At 32.3% G+C, this 16071-nt stretch overlaps 1 protein-coding gene across 1 annotated transcript in view; it reads left to right on the forward strand.

Annotated features, from left to right (window-relative positions):
• LOC125073127 (octopamine receptor beta-2R) overlaps positions 1-16071 on the forward strand; it is a 211578-nt gene that overhangs the window by 71932 nt on the left and 123575 nt on the right. Inside the window, exon 2 of the mRNA XM_047683831.1 lies at positions 1102-1146. The gene's annotated coding sequence lies outside the window, so the exon portion shown is untranslated. The remainder of the gene's footprint in view (positions 1-1101; positions 1147-16071) is intronic.

Raw genomic sequence — 16071 nt, forward strand, 5'->3', positions numbered from 1 at the left:
CACGTAAAATATATAAAAAGTTTAATTTAAAGAGGGCGGGACATATCCCTTTAAATTATTTTTTCCAAAAAATGATTCATAGCGAATGTTTCCATTATTAAAAAAAAGCTTTATCAGCTTTATACTCAGTAGTTCAGGCTGTCCGATGATAGTCAGCCAGGACAAACGTCCTGGCTGACTGACACATAGAGAATAAATATAAAATATTTATCGAAGTACATAATTAAACCTAACAAAATAAACCATCTATGAATTAAAATCGCTGTATCAATATCAAGTAATCGGCTTACGAGCTCATTATCCGATGTCATTTAAGACCGTTTATCAAAATTGCCTCTTCTCAAGTTTAGACATTTCTAAACTCGTGTGCGTGTGTGTGTATAATCACAAACACTTCAGTGTAACCAATCAGAACAGAACATCTCAAACGAAAAAGTTTTATAATTAGTCACAACCTCTTTTGTGATCAATAAAATATACGAGTAACTTTTTAAACAAAATATAATTGATTTTCGATCGATGATCGGGACTAGATTTTTTTATGGTGGTCGGGCAAATGGAAAACCCGATGGTAAGTGGTCAGCACCGCGCATAGACATTGGCGTTGTTAGTTAATTAACCATTACTCACATAGCCAATGTACCGCCAACTATGTGAACTAAGATGTTCATAACTTACCTTTCAAACCACAACACTCCCAAGTATTGCTGTTTGACGATAGAATATTGGATGAGTTGGTTGTACTCAGTTAGGCCAACAAAACCAACAAAAATAATTATTTATAGTTTCTATTAACAAGAGATATTATTTTTATTAATTATAATTTTACTATCCGATACATACCGAACTCTCAATCGCGATTAGAATACACAGGTAATCAACTAACCCAACTTGAGCGTTCTCAATTTTTAATACATACAACGTTCTTATTTTTAATACATTTCAAAAAATATTTAGATCTTTTTTTACTTTATACTTTTTTAATGTAATTTTATAATAAATCAACGGACTTGATTTAGGTTCATTGCACTGTTAAAATTTTGTAATATTCTCAGTACCTCATTATGATATTATTATTAACATCGTAAATCATTTTTACAGGAACATCAATATATCAGCGCTACGACTGACGCTTGGAAGTTTGCGGTGAGTGAACGGATACACTATTAGGATTGAATGATTTGTTTATTTATTTATTATCGACACGAATTAGATATAGGCATTCACAAGATCCGTACTTTGATAATGTATCGTACAACACATCCGTGTTCATAGCAGGTTCAATTATCGTAATATTTTTCAGGCAACTGGTATATATATTAATAGCGTAAGCCGATTTTTGTCCCAGTGATTATGGGACGATAGCTGCACATAAAAGATCGGTTATGTCTCATTTTGAAGAGCTCCAACCGTAGACTTGCAGAAAAATAAATAGGATTCATGATTGCTATTTACTAAATTGTTACAATTTAACAAAGAATTAATTTAAGATTGCGGAAGATAGTTACTGACCGCTTAAACAGCGGCGCTACGGCTACAGAAGAAAAATAAAAAAGTAAATTGTTATCGATAAACTCCAATTCTAATTGAACTAATGTAATCAATTTGACATTAAAAATTTCTTTTAAATTTGGTTTCATCATTTTAGAGGTTTCTTATGTGAATAAACACTTTTTTTCGCTTATATTGCGAAAGCTGAATGAACCCTACGAGATAGATTAAAATAATGTAGTACAACATTGTAGATTTTAAAAAGGTAATGGTATACTATGTATATCTCTTAGGGATAACCCACAGTGTCATTTTTTGTTCTTTACTGTGTACGAGATGTAATGGTTTATTTACGAAGCGATTTTAAGCAATAAAGCATTAATCCTTATCCAATTAAGTAACTTAAGAACATTGGGCATTTAGTATAGATCAATATAGCCCTTTGCAGGATGTAATTTAAATGAGAATTTTCGAAAATATTACAAATCTAAAATGCAGTTCATAGCGGTTTTTGTTTTCAAATTACAAAAAAGATGTGAAAGTTGTATGTGATACTATCTTTAGTATATTTAGAATCAGCATTGTAGCATTAAAACCTGGGCGGATCGCTAGTATACTACAAGTGCAAAAAATCATACCGGAAATTTAAACGGGAAAGACGTCAATATTCCTCCCTAAATTCCAGCTATATCCGTGTGACAAACACTTCGAGTAATGACACAAAATTTTTTATAGATTCAACTTATCGTCTTATTGGCCCATTAGCGATTCAATTTAAGCTCCGTTATTGAAATTTCGATTCAGAATCGAACAGGAAATTGTTCCTTAGAACTTTTATCGTAATTTGGCAGTCACGTGGCTCAGGTTATGATTAATTGTGCATTGATTAATTACATAAATAAATGTCTTTTGTTATCAAATGCTGATGCATTTATAATTTAAAATTAAGAAGCTTCATTGTGTTAAGATTTTGATTTGTTTTATTGTACATGCTTTGTTCTTCTTTAAGTATTGGTGACACTTATAATAACAAATAAGAACTTCACTTTGTTATATTATATTATTTTAATCACTGTACACATTGTTGAAGAACCAAATAAAATAAATAAATAAAATATACTTCTTACTTTACAAAAATACTTTACGGTGGAATTACGAGTATCTCCAAAGCGTAAGTAAGAGTTGAGGAAGCCAGTCCAGCTTTGGAATACTAACAAGCTAAAACTTTACGATTACTGTAAAACTGGATCCATATTCCAATTTTGTCACACTGTTTTACAGCCTACGAGACATATATTAAAAACACTTAATAATTTATTAATTTAAAATTTAATCTTTAAATCAACCAATAAAACTATTTTATTCTGATAATGTAACCTCCTGAGTTTAGTTTAGGCATTTAATTGCACTGTAATAAGTGTCTACATTGTTATTTAACAATTTGGTAAATTAAATTTTTGTAAATGTAAAATAGGTATAAAATATATAAAAAGGTATAATTACATATTCAAAAAATCAAGACCGATGTTAAAAAAAAAAGTATACAAAATTTTACATTTCTATTATTTACAAGAAGGTTGAGGTACTTGAAATAACTGTCAGTGATTACTTTGCACTATGAAAACTAATAAAAAAAAAGAAACAGTTGCATATAATCCAACAATTATATTACTCTTTATTATAAATATTTGAAATTGAATAAAATAAGATTACAGAAAAAAAAATCTTTGTCAATTAAACGTACATCTAATAATTATTCATTTGGGGGGGAGGGAAAATCAGTAGTTACGTTACTACTACGAGCGTAGATTTCACATACGTATCCTTCGCCCATAAAAAAAATTATACCTGAAAAAAAAACACCAAAGCATTAATTTACTATTTTTAGATAAACAAAAATCGGGAAACCCATTCAAGTTTAAAATTATTTACTAATGCGTCGTCAATTACGTATTCCTTGTGCCCATGGCTGAGTCACTATTCAAACTGGATCGCAGCTACACAATGATGGTAAGGTAGCATTTTACACCACAGATAAAAAAAATCCTATGCTCAAGGGAGAACAAATATTTGGTATAACATTATGGTATATGTACATTGTATAAAACGGCTACAGAAACGTGCTTGGGAATAAAATATTCAAAAGAAGATACATATACAAGATTAATATGTTGATATATCTGGAAATATTTAATAATATAAGAGACAGTGTCACGGAGAGATCACTTAAACTGAAGACCGCGAGTTCATGCTCTGTCAAAAGAAAACATCGTGAGAAAAACTGAAATTATTAGATTATAAACTGCCATACCTGAATACCAATATGATATTGGTCGAAGACAGACAATCTTTTTATATTAAAGGACATAATTTCAATGTAACTAGTATATGGTTTTAATATAGTCCCGATAAGATTATAATTTCAAAGATTTTTTTTAATAGCAAATGGGCCACCAATGCGCCACCAACCTTGGGAACCAAAACGTTATATCCCTTGCGCTTGTAGGTACACTAGCTCACTCACCCATCAAACCAGAACAGAACAATACTGAGTACTTCTGTATGGCGGTAAAATATATATTTTTTTATAAAAATCCCAAAATTATAATGGAGATTATTCCACAACGCTCTTTTACGGCGTACTGATATAAGTACACGTGTGTTAGAAGCTTTTTTTAATAGGTAGGTGAAGTGGATTTTGTGTCACCTGATGGTAAGTCTACCAGTCCACATAAACATTAGCCCTGTAAGTTACCAAAATTAAGCACGGAAAACCTTAATGTAAATATAGATTTTTCCAAAAATTTAAAGAATTCCAATGAATACATACGATCCTTAAGGTTAGTCCCATACAATGCCCTTCCACTTTCCACCATCAAATTACAATTGTGGAGGTCAAGTTCACATTGACTAATGTAACTATGGAATCTTTTGTTTCTTAAATCGTAACCACAGACTGGGGAATGCTGCGTTCTAATAGAAAAAAAAGTAATATGTATTTCTTAGTAGTAATGTAATACGCTGAAAACTAAGTCAGTGACCAAGAAGGACGTTCATAAGAAGAATTTTAAAGCGCCACACCTAATTAAAACTAAAAAGTGAAAAAACTTCCAGGCAACTGTGAGCCTATAGATTTTGTTTAGTAAAAAAAAGATTGAAATTAATACTATTTACTAGTGAAACAGTCAACATAGCTAGAGGGAATCCCTTCTCATTACCGTATGGACGCTTCTGTGCTCAATATATAATTGTGTCATCATTATCATCAGAAAAGAGCCGAGATGGCCCAGTGGTTAGAACGCGTGCATCTTAACCGATGATTTCGGGTTCAAACCCAGGCACCACTGAATTTCCATGTGCTTTATTTGTGCTTAAAATTCATCTCGTGCTAGGCGGTGTAGGAAAACATCGTGAGGAAACCTGCACGTATCTAATTTCAACGGAATTCTGCCACATGTGTATTCCACCAACCCGCATTGGAGCAGCGTGATGGAATATGCTCCTAACCTTCTCCTCAAAGGGAGAGGAAGCCTTAGCACAGCAGTGGGAAATTTACAGGCTGCTTATGTAATGTATCATCAGATTGAAATTCTCTTATCAACCGATTTCTTACCAGACCCACATTGTAATATCACCCTACTTTAAAGTATTCTTTAAAGTAATCATTATGTCTTATTATTATGAGATAAAATGAAGGGACGGCTTATAAATGACTCATTTTTTGTCTATTCAACCACGCTTGAGCTGATGAATACATTACGCTCATGTAGCAGAATTTAATAAATTTTACAAACGTCGTACGAGTGACAATAGCTTATTGTTGAATGTGCAGTAAACTCGCTCTAGAATAATGTAAGTTTGAAACTGAACAAAGGCACGGGCTCCCAATCCGTGTAGATTTAATAACAGATAAAAAATCTCACCTCGACCGAATACATTTATATTGTTCGCTGTAACAGTCGTGGTATTCCTTTTTCAAATCACCTGACAGCAGATCGTAATCAATGCCTTCAAATACGTGCACTGGCTTGCCGATATCGGATAATTCGAATTCCATCAAGTGAGGAAACGGTAGAGGCCTCTGAGGTTTTCCAAACGCGTGAACTAGGAATGAAAATGAAAAATAATTATAAATTATTTACTTTAAATGATCGATAGACTGTCAAGAATCAACTTCGAACTCACCAAACAGCACGATCGTGAAATTTGATATCACAAAGTAATATACGGTATTGATTATATATACTGTGATTATTATTATGACATATAAAGAATATACGCATTAAAATTACGTATGTGGAGTGAGTTTATACAAAATATCACTACAGGTTACAATCAATGTATGAAATATAAGTAATTTAAGTCTAATTTAATATCAGCTGCTTGCTTGTTAGTTATAGCTTGTTGTTTAGGCTCGAGTTCCATCACAGGACACTCATTATTGTAAAAAAAACAGCATTATAAATCTGTTTATTTGAAAAGAGCAACTATGCGAGTTTCTTGCCGTTTCTTCTCGCTGGAGGCCTAATATCGACGATTCAAAAACGCTTCGTTGTGAAATTTACTTGAATAAAATTGATTTGATTTGTTCACGACCAACCTACTGAATCGAATTTGATGGAACTTACTTTTTTACTTAACACCTGATGATCAACTCAGACATGTGAAATTATTCGGTTTATCACATACAGACTAACAAAATAATAAAATCTATATATCCTATATCCTTCCTTAGAGTTAAAGTTACTACATTCGGTTTTTACGAAACTCCACCCCAAAGGGAGGTAAAACGGGGATTGCAAGTTTGTGTTTTATAAGTTTCTCGCAGGTAAAGCCACAGGTTCAACTAGTTGAATATAATAGTAGCCGAGGATATAAAAAATACGCAGTCTACGGGAGATTTATATTTAACTCAACAATGATATCAATAAATAGTTGAATGTGTATCGTAAAAAAATATTAAATATTCTATCTGTATCTCAATAGCTCAGCGTTTAACTTCACAATGAAAACCCTGGGACTATCTGTGGCACCCTATCCTTATATTTTATGATTAACTGATGAAGAAAATTGTAAGATTAGTGATTTATCTACATAATAATAATAGAGCTATCAAAATCAAAAATTGAAGTAAAAATATACTTTATTCAAGTAGGCTTTTACAAGCACTTTTGAATCGTCATTTAACAAACTATTTTAAGTAAAGCTACCACCGGTTCGGAATGTATGTAGATTCTACCGAGAAGAACCGGCAAGAAAGTCAGTAGTTATTTGTTTTTCAACATCTAAAAATACAGTCATGTTAGGTATACATGTATACTATGTCTCCTGCCTGGAAGTCAACAAGCATCAACTCCACGCTTTTTTATCATCAATATAATCTTGTATTGAATAATATGCCTTCTTTACCAATGTATTTTTTACAAATTACTTGAATGCATGAAAGGGCAAAGTTAAAAATGTCTGCTGATTTTTATTATACAAGGGGATACCTTGCCCCAAAAAGGATTTATTGACTTTGCGGAGTCGGAAACTTGGCGTTATAAGCTTATCCTTACTTCTTGTGCACATACAATGATTATCACTGATTTTATCAAAGTGATCAATGCCACTGTGAATATAAATAATATTGTTTTAAATTTTATTGAACACTGTAACATGACGGTTAATAAGTGCTTTTATGAGCCGATTCGAATGAAGAATAATTTGATTTCATTTAGATTGTGTCACGTTTAAAATGTTAATTAATTATCAAATTATTTATGACTTAATACATTTAAAGGGACAAGTATTTCATTTAAATATACGTTTAATCTGTTGCTTTGACATTTTCAATCACGTTGATGTCTATGCATTCAATAACAGATCCATATCTCCTATCTGATGCCTTTCCACTATTGCTGATTGCTACGAACCAGAAGGTACACATAATTACTATAGGAGTATACGATTTAAAGTCTCTCTTCTATATACAAAAAAAATACATAATATATAAATGTGTGCTGTGCAATAAAACGAAATACAATAAATATACTTATTTACATAATATATTTATTATGAAGAAATATATTATGTCTTCGATAAATTTAATAATCTATGAGTAAATGAAGCCGGTTTATATAATTAACAATGATCTTCCACTTCTTCATTCTCTTATAGTTCACGAACACATTAGAAACGTAAATATATACAAACGCCTACAAAATGGTCTTGGAAATAAGGATAAATAATTAAATCAATTGAATATAGATCATCTATTCGCCTCCAAGTGTGGAAACTATGATGTGAACTGTTGTGCCCGTAGTTCCTTATTTTTGTTTCCACGGGATCTCACTTGGATAAAAACGTCCGTCTGTTTGACTGCCTACGCGGACCTCCAGCTTAGAAGAGTACAAATAACCTCTATATCCAAAGAAGTAGATATGAATAGCATATCTCCTCGGTCTTATCATTGGAAGCACCTGGAGGCAAAGTGGGTCAGTGCACTCTTCACACTTAAAACACTTGTGGCAGGAGGTTGCCTGGCTATTCCAGTGGGTGGTAACTACTAATATAACCAGATGCAAGTAAAATCCTTCCTCACAAGAATCAAACCGATTGCAAAAACATTCAAACAGTTTAAAAAAAATAATAATAAATAATACTCACCAATAAAATATAACAATAATAATGTAATTGAAACATTAATCTTTATAAGAGACATGATTATATTCGATTTGAATTCAAAACACGTTCCACCTATCGTACGCAGTGTTCGCAATGAGGATCATATTTGAATTAATAAGCTATTAAAAATCTTAATGACATTATTGCTGTGAGATGTGATATAAACGTTGAGTTTAACGAGAAAGAGGCAATTACTTTCGATAACATTCATGATGATCATAAGATAAGTGCTTAGGATCAAAGAACAGTCTTTATCGAAATTTTCCTTTTAAGTGTAATTTTGGATTTAAATTGTATTTTAACGAATCAAACAAAATACGATATCTATCTTGATTTTGATATATCAAAGGATTTATAATTACCAAGCACAGCTTATTTGGATATAATTAAACTGTTCTACTGGTATTAGATTTAGTCTTCGGTACTTTCCTAATTTAAAGCCAAAAATTAGTTCAGGATAAATTTATTTGGTGACAAAGTATTAAAAAACTCAATTAAAACTCCTAGTCGTTTCTTTCTCTAGGCAAATTAGATATTTTCAAGATCAACTAAAGATAAAACTAGATAAAACTTTCAAATGATAATTAAACAACAATATATCATGAATAAGAAATATTGTAAAATGCAGCATTTCCAATCACTAATAAATTGCTTACAGACAATAAAAACTCAGCTGAAGCTAAACGAAAAGAAGTTAACACGCTGTCAATATATCCTTTGTTTTACTGCAACATGCTGCGGATATTGCAAACTGAGTTAAACTTGCTGTTCTTCAATGGTCTTAGTAACAAAGGCAGCATTTAAAAATGGTTGCAGAAACTTAAGTCCTGTCGTATTTCCTATCAATACGGTATCGGTTTCAGATATTTATTCCTTACAAACTCGTATTATTGCTGTTGTTCTTTAGGTAGTGTTTATTGATAAACGTAATCATAAAATTAAATTTAACACAGCATTGGTGAATACTGTTTTGTTATATATTTTACTGATAAACAGCAATCGTAGTCTTAAGATTGTCATGTTCTTGCTTAAAGGGGGAGTGGATCTGTATAACACAGGCACAAGCGACATAACACCTTAATTACCAAGGTTGGCATCATATTGGCGATCTAAGGAACAGTTAATAATTCTCACAGCGCCAATGTCTAAAAGCAGTGGTGACGAATAGCCACCAAGTGGCCAATAGTGGCCTTTACATAAAAAAGTACGTCATCATGAAGCGAGATACGTTGGGTTTTGAATATATATAATATTGCTGGAATTGATTAACCTGAATGCTGTTAAGGTTTTGATGATGTTTGTGGTGGATATAAACTGGCTCATTCACCTTTTAAACAACTTAATAATGCAAAGCTAGAGTATCTGATGAATGGATAAGACCCGGATGGACTTGCACGTGACATGACTACCAGTGTAGTGTATGACGAATGATATCTAACTATGTTAATGATATAATTACGAGGACTTGACTCATTTTTAACGAATATAAATGCTATTGTTAATATAAGTATATATTTTAAGTTGAATGGAATCTAATTTGATTTGACCACAAAAAACCTTAGAAAGATTCAGCTTGGAAAGAGAAATCGGTTGGAATCTTCATCCCATTTTCGCAAAATTCCTGTAAATTTTATTGCTCATATTATGATGAGCCATGAGGACTCATACGACGACGACGTTGATGATGCTAATTAAAATAACCCTTGGGTGTGAAAATAAAAATAAAGTAAAGCCTCCTTCTTCTCTTTTAAGGAATTTTGGACGCTTGGTGCTTCCTTCACGGGGGTCAGTGGAAACTGGCAGATTCTCGTCACTTCACATGTCATTATACATATATTTTAAGCGCACGAATTCAATAGTGCTTACAACTACGGGGCTATCACGGCTCAAACACAGAGTGTGTTTGAAAATGTAATTTAAATGAAGTTTGCGGCTAAACGGCTATTATAATATACTTATTTTACTTAATCAGCGTTGAAGATAATTTCTTGAAAAACTGTATACGCATAGTTTGGACATACAGTTCTTCAAATCGAATATTGGGGTTATACCATCCATAGGAAATTAACCAAGTAACGGAGAAGATACTATCGCATATAAATGTGCGCGCCAACAAAGGTAGTTTATTTATATCTTAATAGCCCGGTGACAATCTAGAATCGAAATATAGAGGTCAGACAGCTCTTTTAGGTATTTTACGAGCCACGAGAGTGTAACACATTCTACATTTTAGCTTTGGGCTGAGATTTTTGTCAGAAAAACCCAATTAGCCTTAATGCCTCGATTTGGGATTTAAGCTCGGACCTTATGATCTATAGCGTTTAAAGTGGCCACTTGAACAACGGAACCGGTATTATATTACCCACATTAATAATTTCTCGTTTTATTATAGATGTTCTTGAGAAAGAATAAACAAATTAATACTGACCTTAAGTAATGGAATATCTGCATTAATGGTCTGTATCTTTTGCATATTCATTACTAGACGCTGAATGTAACCACAATATGCAAATTATGAATGAGTTGTAATTAATTCATACACTAATATTTCCCTGTTAGTAGGAAGTTTAGCATGCATTATATAAACGTATATCTGTCTCGCTCTGTCTCGAACATTTTAGACTACCAAGCCAAAAAAGGGTATATATAATAATTCCATCTCGTTATTTTCATATAATTATGTTTATTAATTGGTAAAATTACATATCAAATCTTATCAAATGTAGTTTATTTAAGTTAACTTCACATTGAAGCGTTTTTGAATCGTCGATATTTTAATTTTATCACCGTTTCGGAAAGCAGCCTCCAGCGAGAAGAAACGGCAAGAAACTCGCATAGTTGATCTTTCCAAATAAACAGATTTACAATGCTGTTTTTATAATGTCCTGTGATTGTTTGCTGTGTTTTATTTTCTAAAAACTATTATTTTAATGAATAATAAGATTTATTTATTAAATAAACTTTTTAATTTTTTTCAATGGGAAATTGATTATATTTTCCGATGTTTTATTATATATGCATATACCATTGCCCAAAAAATTCTCTACACCGTATGCAAACGGAAAGTAAGTAAAGTAGTAAAGTTTATTTTAATTTCACCCGAAACAAGCGGCTTTCCTTCATCGAACAGGAGATGAATTACAAACATTATTATTATATATTAAAATTCTATTGCACCTTTTCGCATTTGAACTTAATCAACTGGACAATTACGGGTCATTGAGGAAAATACATTCATTAGTATAAAAACATCAGATGGGTTTCCAATATTAAATGGATATTATCTACAAATATTACTGATGCGCTATCAATCATGAAATCTAAACCCTTGTCTGTGGATGTAATTACATTAGCTTATTTACGACTCACCTAAGTCGAAATCGATATTAACCGTGGAGTTGTTTCCTCGACTTCATTATGAAGTTCTTCCTCTTCTGCATTTCGTTTAATAATCTGAGACTCAGCAATGATTGAAAAAAATCAACAAACGGAACCGTTCAATAAATACAATAAATCGACGTAATGATTGTGGGGTTCTATCGAACGAAATGAAAAGATTGTTCGATGAACGGACGATTTGTAATTGACAATCTGCGTGGCAGCTCGCAACCTCGAACATGTATCCAGCTTGGATACCTCAATTGGAATTATTATTCAGTAACTAATTGATTGGTACAAATCGTATAATATAAAATTGCAACAAAATAAACCTACTCTAAATAATAGCTTGAGAGAATAAATTAGAAATAAAATTGGGGCCCGTAAAAATTTCATCCGCATTTTCGCACCCTTAGAGGCGGTATTTTTTCTTCGAATTTAAATGCGATCAGACGGGAAGTACACCCTCCTGTACAAAAAATTATTTACCAAACCGATTCTAAATGACGCAGTTCTGAAGCACAAAAAATATATTTAAAAAAACAGCCGAATATTCTTTTTTTGAAAAAATAAATCATATTTGAATTTCGCTATTGAGTCAAAGATTTGAAGACAAATGTATATCTTACGGAATATATAATTAATAATTTAGAGTACATTTATATAGTATTTACTTAATTTAGAGTTTTGTAATGTTTTTTAATTGCAGGAAACAGATAGCAAACATGACTTAACATTTCAGGTGACGTAACATGTGCACTCAAACAATATTAGCTATTGTCTGTTGTGTTTGTGGTCGATATAATAATACATTTATCAATCGGTCTAAGTCAACTACCTTATAAAATATATCTTAAACATTTTCCAAGTTTGTATTTTATTGCTTCCGTATAATATTGTATGATGTTTTAAAACATTCCATCCTTTTTTTGAGGGGAAAATTCCAAATACTATTAAATCTATCAACATGACTGAAAATGGCGAGGAACTAAGCAAGTTGATATTTCAGAAAGAGTTATCTTAAATTATATTATAAAGGGTTAAAATTTGTTTGTTTGTATGTAAGAACTAAAAATCCAATTCGAAAAATGGTATTACTTGAAAGCTACATTATTCCTAAGTATTATAGAGTATAAGTTATATTTATTATTATCATTTTCTTTATTAATAAATTTCATCCGTGCGAAGTCGGGGCGGGTCGCTAGTAATATATGTGAAAATACGAATACATAACAATTCTCGTGGCACCTGCAGATTTTGGTATTTGAATACAAAGGATTCATATTGCTGATAGAAGCAGTAAAAAGTTTTTGAGTTTTCTATCAAGGAATTTAGAGTAACGGATCAGAGTTAAGTCTGTACTTCTTTTCCTTGGACATAACGTAAAGTCCACCATCCAACTGATCGTATCCATGCGATCAAGACACTCCATCCAATCGAATATGAGAGTGAAGGAAGGAAGGAAGGACGGCACCTGTATTTGGGCATTACATGAAGTCACGATGACCGACTTTTGTTCAGTGGTAAAATACATTTAATATAAGATGTCTTCCAAAAATAGAAAAACACAAGCCGTGACATTTAAAAGTAAAGCATTTGTGCCAATAATTCGCTTTATAGATTATACGAGCATTAAAAGATTGTATTTTTTACATTATGAGACATCTTAGACACGAAGCGATTTTCCTCGGGCTATTTTGCTTAAAAGATTCTCCCAGAATTACTTAATTGAATTCCTTTCGCCGTTTCTTCTGAGATCTTTCTTTTACCGACCGATGATAGATTTTAACGATCAATGTGAAAAAAAAATTTTCAATATTGAATAAATAACGTTGTCTTTGATTTTGAGGGCACCAGAATTAGATGAGAGCTCTCAATCACAATTAATTTGATAGACTTGTCAATGAATATAATTTTGTTTTATAAATAAATTCAAATATTAAATTGAACGTTAAATGAGATTTTATATATAAATATAACGATTGTATATCTGATGGAGATCAAAAGACTTCAGCATCGATTACCATACTCGTAAATACGATGTATACCGAAGATTTTCATACTAACCGTTTTGTTAAACTGTACCACAACAATCGGTCATAATTTACAGGCAGGATAAAGTCTAGCATGGTGGTGTTTCTACATTGATTGAAAATTTCTCCTTAAAAAAGAAAGCCTTAGCCCAGCAGTGGGAAATTTACAGGCTGTTAATGTAAACTTATGTAAAATGTTAATAATTCTTATGTTACATCCGATTTGATTATTAAACATAATTTCGTACGTATGTTTCTTGGTATATATTTTATTTCGATATTTAAGATTAGGTGTAATCCCAAAGAAAATTCTGTTATTTATAGATACTAATACAAAAATCAAGGAAAAAATTAAGGCTCGTTGTATCATTGCCTATACATATATAGCATGTTTGTAATTCGTCCATAAGTAGCAGCAGTAAATATCCAACTGCTGGCTAAGTATTCCTTTCTTTTTTTAAGGAGAAATATTCAGTCCTGATGCTGTGTATAAATATCTAGAAGATTTTCGTCCGACAAATACAGGTTACCTTCATAGCTAAGCACGAGATGAATTATAAACGCAAACTTTTCTCTTTTTCAAAATTCGTCTGCCTGAAACTTTTCGGTGGAATATTCTGCTGGCACATTATTTAACCATTAGCGTACGAGTTGTTGAGGTGTTAAATGCTGATAGCATTGTCGGAAATACACCCATGCTTCGATGGCATGATTCTATTCTACATAAATCACACTTTTCAATTGCAATCTTGATACTTATTATTTTGTTTTTTTTTTTTAATCATAAAAGATTATTCCTCTCCTTAGCCAGGCATCTAACGTTTACTAGGAGGGTCTCAGTACCCTGAGAACCCCTTCTAGGTGTTGGAGGCCGACCGTCAGGGCGTCACGGTAGCATGCGTAAGCGATCCCGTGGCGCTCGCCGAAAGGCGGAGAGGGTACCGCTGGTTTTTTAGTGGGTAAACCCGGCGTACCTGGGCGCACTCCGCGTCCAGGGCTCCGGGGAGTCCCACACACCCCCCCACTTACCATCACGTGGGGGAAGCGCGTAAAGCGTTTTTCCAGCGAGAAAAAAAAAAAAAAAAAAAAAGGCATCTAACGTTTTATAATGGTGGTGGTAATGACGTTAATCAATAATAAAATAATGATCCAACGCCCCCTGGTGATGTAAAATATGAGAACGTACTTCATTCAAATAGGCTCTGATAAATACTTTTGAATTGTTAGTTTACACGATCTATACATATAAATGGGCAGACTTAACAGAGCACTTTCTTTTTCCCTTTAGTTTGTCAAGCGAATTTTTCTTTTTTTGGTTTCGTAACTATTGAACAGCTTTTGTGTTAGCAGTAAAAACAATGTAAATAAGAGTTCATGTATATGTTTTTCTATATATTATATATAAGAGAACACTAGTTATATTAAGTGTAAACCTACTCTTTTTGCAATATAGTATCTTCCTAAAAGAACCACTAAGAACTGTATTTAGTAAGACGATACATAGAAAGTTCAAATAATAGACATTTTCTTGTTCAAAGACATTTATATATAATAGTTTAGCTATGAACAGCTCCAATAATACCACAGCTACATATTAACTAAATCACAATTGCGTTCCAGTAGTTATATCGAATCAGAAGACATTATCTCTCCCGACAATAGTCCCACATTGCACATTCAATGTCCATAACATAATCATAGCTTAGCATATTATTGCCATATCCATAAATTATGATTCCCAGCAACACTTGTACATTGTGATTCTAAGAACAGGATATATATGGAAATGGCTTCTATTTATTTATAACTAGCTGGACCCGCGACTGCGCGTTTGAATTTATTCCTTATTATATCATCTATCTGCCAGTGAAAGTTCCGTCAAAATCGGTCCAGTCTTTCCAAAAATTATTCGGAACAAACAGACAAGCAGAAAAATATTGTCGTGTATACAAACATATGTATTTAGCAACAAACAGACACTCCAATTTTATTATAAATGTATAGGAGATAAGTGGACTGGGAAATGGACCACCCAATGATAAATAGTCACAACCGCCCATTCCATTAGATGTAATTTCTCTTATACCTGCACTACTGATTCACCATTTTAATCGCAAACATCAGTACTTCGTAGTTCTGTTTAGAGAACTAAATAGTATTGCGGAATATTAAAATGTTGTTCTGTAATTTTGAATGTGTGCATATTTTGTAAATTATTTTACTTAATGAGGTAAACGCCAATGTTGCCAACCTTGGATCCAAATCTGTGATCATTAATTTCGGTAATTATTATAATTTGATGCTTTAAATATACAGCTATAAAATTAATATGCAATTAACATCCCAGGGCATTCGTTTGCAATATCAGATGAGAACATTCCATTTGATAGTAGATTATGATGATGATAAATTAGTTCAAACATCAATACTTTGTATTATTATGTTTCAGTTTGAACGTTAAGTGAGCTGTACTACAAGTACAAGGTAAAAGACAAGACCTTTG

The sequence above is a fragment of the Vanessa atalanta genome, chromosome 23, assembly GCF_905147765.1.
Source record: "Vanessa atalanta chromosome 23, ilVanAtal1.2, whole genome shotgun sequence".
Taxonomy (NCBI): Eukaryota; Metazoa; Arthropoda; class Insecta; order Lepidoptera; family Nymphalidae; genus Vanessa; species Vanessa atalanta.